Consider the following 3,838-nt stretch of genomic DNA (forward strand, 5'->3'; position numbering starts at 1 on the left):
TATGTATATTCACTTACCGGGGCGTCCAGCCAAGATTGGCGAAAGTGGGCGTGGCCGGTCCTGCCTTACTGGACGCTTCTCGACGCTGATTGGCTGGGCTTCTGTGAGGTGGACAAACTACAGTTTGGCACGACTATAATAATGAATAAATAAATGAAAAAAAAATAATGATGAATAGATAAATAAATAATAAAGCGAAAGTTAGGTAACTCGACTTTTTTTTTTTGTCTTGTTTTCCTGAAATAGTTTTATGAATCAATTACTATAATTGGTCCTACGTGGAACCTTGTCTAGCAAGAACTAGTTCATGAAAAACTTCCTAAATTATATATAGTACGTACGCACACACATGAATTTTAAACTAGGTATGATAACTGAAGCATAGGAGACGGGACATCACGAGCGTTGCTCCTTTCCTGTATATTACAATTAGGTAAACACACACACACACGCACACACACACAAACACACACACATATAGAAATTTCTTGTATTCATAGATAAATATCTAACTAATAAAACTAGCTCAGATCTAGTTCAAAGTAGGTAAGGAATAGTTGACAGCTGTAGACACTAGTAAATACTAGAAATTTGCTTAGAGCATCTACGCCTAAGCTCTACGCAAAGCAATACTTAGAAGTTACTAGAACTACCTAACTACCTACGCAAACTACTTAGCGTAAATTGTTTCGTAATTTTTCTAACTACTGTTGTGTAGTTTTTCTCTAGTTATGCATATCGATCCTGTACATGTGAATGTTGCGGCACACTAGGTATTTCTCGCTAGCATGCTACTTGCTTTTGCTACTTGCTTTTGCTACTTGCTTTTGAGTAGCAACGACTTGTATCACGATCTCTTGTTTTTCAAATTTCCAAATGTCAAATGACTCTGAGAAGCTGAACTAAGTTAAACCTAGAATACGAATGTTAGACACAAAACTGACGAGTTCTTAGTCTAGATTTCTAGAATATTATTGTAACCCAAGTCGTTTCTGCTCAAAGCGAGTAGCAAAAGCGAGTAGCATGCTAGTCTAGTGTGCCGCTACCCTAATATATTCTAAAAAAAAAAAAATCGTATAACTTCAGTCGGACGGAAACCCGGGGGTGAGGTATAGGATTTGGTCGAGATTTCTTCCTCGTTTGTTGGTGATATTACGGTTGAATCAATTAAGGTGAAATCATCAGTATAGATGGATCTTGGTTCTAGCATTATCATATTAGATCTTAGGATTTTTTAAGAGGGAGAGAGAGAGAGAGAGAGAGAGAGAGAGAGAGAGAGAGAGAGAGAGAGAGAGAGAGAGAGAGAGAGAGAGAGAAGAGAGATTGAGAGGGAGAGAGAGAGGAAGGGTGAGAGAGGAAGAGAGAGAGAGAGAGAGAGAGAGAGAGAGAGAGCAGGAAGGAAGGATGAGAGAGAGAGAGAGAGAGAGAGAGGGAGAGAGAAGGGAGGTTGAGAGAGAGAGAGAGAGAGAAGGGAGATTGAGAGGGAGAGAGTGGAGGGTGAGAAAGGGAGAGAGAGAGAAGGAAGGTTGAGAGGGAGAGAGAGAGGAAGGGTGAGAGAGAGAGAGAGAGAGAGAAGGGAGGTTGAGAGGGAGAAAGAGGGGGAGGGGGAGAGAGGAAGGGTGAGAGAGAGAGAGAGAGAGAGAGAGAGAGAGAGAGAGAGAGAGAGAGAAGGGAGGTTGAGAGGGAGAAAGAGAGAGAGAGAGAGGTGGAGAGGATGGTGGATGGGAGTGGAATAGGTGGGATAGTGGATATATGCCTTTTGACTTAGCTACCTCCCTTGTAAGGGGGAAAAAGCCTTTGGAATATATAGATTTTTTTCTAATTTTATTTTCTAATTTGTTTCTAAATTATAACTTTATCCATCGGAGTAGTAAATAAAATTAATATTTACTTGAACAATGGTAATTTGACATGTTAATCTTATTACCACAAATCTTCAGAAAGGTATACATGAAAAACTAGATAACTATTTATTAACATTCTAGGGTTAGATTTGTGTGTTAATTCTTTTAAATCTTACTTTACGAGAACAGGCTTATGCACCTTAACTCTCTGGAAAGACGCAGAGTGCAGGGTGATCTCATAGAGGTGTTCAAGAGGATCAAGGGCTTTAACAAAAGTTATGCAGGCAAGGTCATCATATTAAGACAACAGAGCAGGACTCGTAGTAATGGTTTTAAATTCGACAAATTGAGGTTTAAGAAAGAAATAGGCAAGAACTGGTTTACCTAACAGGGTAGTTAACGAATGGAATAGACTTTGTAACCATCTAGTTAGTGAGCACTGAAACAATACATAATTGGTCGTTTAAAGAGAAAGTAAGATAAATTTATGGTTGACAGGTGATAAGGGACATGGAACTGTCTAGTGTAGGCCTTAGGGTCTCTTGCAGTCTCCTTCATTTCTGTTCTTATTTTTACCTCCATAAGAATTTTTTTTTTCTTTTATAAAGAAAGAATTTATATTAAGTTGAGGAACAGAATTGGCACAAAATAGAAATAACAGATTCTATCCATAAATTACCAATTAGGGAAGTTTAGTTAAAGTATAATACTCGCTGGCCGAATGGGTTAGAGCGTCGCTACTTGCGGCGAAGGTCGAGGTTGGCGGTTCGAACCCTGCCACCGGCGAGCTGGACCAAGGGCATTGGGGCACCGTTCTAGCCTCCTGATAGGGGGAGTTTGTGATGTTAAATATAACCATAATGTATTTCACTCATAGTACATTTGTACTAAGTGTACAAGCAGTGACGCCCCAGCTAAATTAATGGGTTTCCTTGGTTACATTGTGGGCTTGGCTATCCAAGCGTATGGTTGGGTTGTCTTGGTTACATTAGACATAGATAACAATGTCCAATCCCAATTAACCTTAATATATATATATATATATACAGTATATATATATATATATATATATATATATATATATACATATATATATACATATATATATGTATATATATATATACATGTGTATATTATATATATATATATCTATATATATATATATATATATATATATATATATATATATACATATATATATATATACATATATGTATATATATATATATACATGTGTGTATTATATATATATACATATATATATATACATATATATATATGATATATGTATATATATATATATATATATATATATATATATAAATTTATCTATTTTATCTATTTCTTAACTTATTTTTATTTTTACCTATTTTTGTAGTAGTGAAGGTTATTTCGTCATTAGAACGTCCTGTCTGCGTTAGTTAAGAGCAATTTTGATTCTCACGATGTGAATGCAAATACAAGAATACAAGAATACATCTTTGTTGAGCTTAAACCACGGTTAAGGTAATCTATTATAGATCTTAATGTAGTTGGAATTCATCACGATAAATTAATTTCATACAATACAAGGTTTGTGTATATATATATATATATATATATATATATATATATATATATATTAGTGTATTGTATTATAGATTAATACAACACTTCATTAAGCGAATAAATCATATTTCGTTTCCCAGAATAAAATGAATAAACGAAGTCACGTATTGAAATAAATTAATCCGACCCTATTTTCCTGTTTATTGTCTTGAGATTTTCTTCATCTTTGCCTTGTGTGTTAAGATAGCTTGGGTTCTTTGACCAGCCTATGACGTATCAAATCTATTCAAATATTGTATTAATACAATATATTTTTAAGCTCTGTTGTATGTATGGGGCAGTTTTTATGTTCGTGCTTGTTTGAGGTGTTGGTTGTTAGATTTGATAATAATCTAGAAAGCTAAGCATCACTACTATACGTACTTACCTTGATCAAATAGCCGAAT

The 3,838-nt window shown here is 35.0% G+C and overlaps 1 protein-coding gene across 1 annotated transcript in view; it reads right to left on the reverse strand.

Moving 5' to 3' along the window:
• Positions 1–98, reverse strand: part of LOC143041354 (uncharacterized) — a 25,204-nt gene extending 25,106 nt beyond the window's left edge. The window contains exon 1 of the mRNA XM_076213181.1: positions 18–98. The gene's annotated coding sequence lies outside the window, so the exon portion shown is untranslated. The remainder of the gene's footprint in view (positions 1–17) is intronic.
• Positions 99–3,838: the final 3,740 nt, after the last annotated feature.

The sequence above is a fragment of the Oratosquilla oratoria genome, chromosome 30 (genome assembly GCF_046742065.1).
Source record: "Oratosquilla oratoria isolate Oo_2021 chromosome 30, ASM4674206v1, whole genome shotgun sequence".
Classification (NCBI taxonomy): domain Eukaryota; kingdom Metazoa; phylum Arthropoda; class Malacostraca; order Stomatopoda; family Squillidae; genus Oratosquilla; species Oratosquilla oratoria.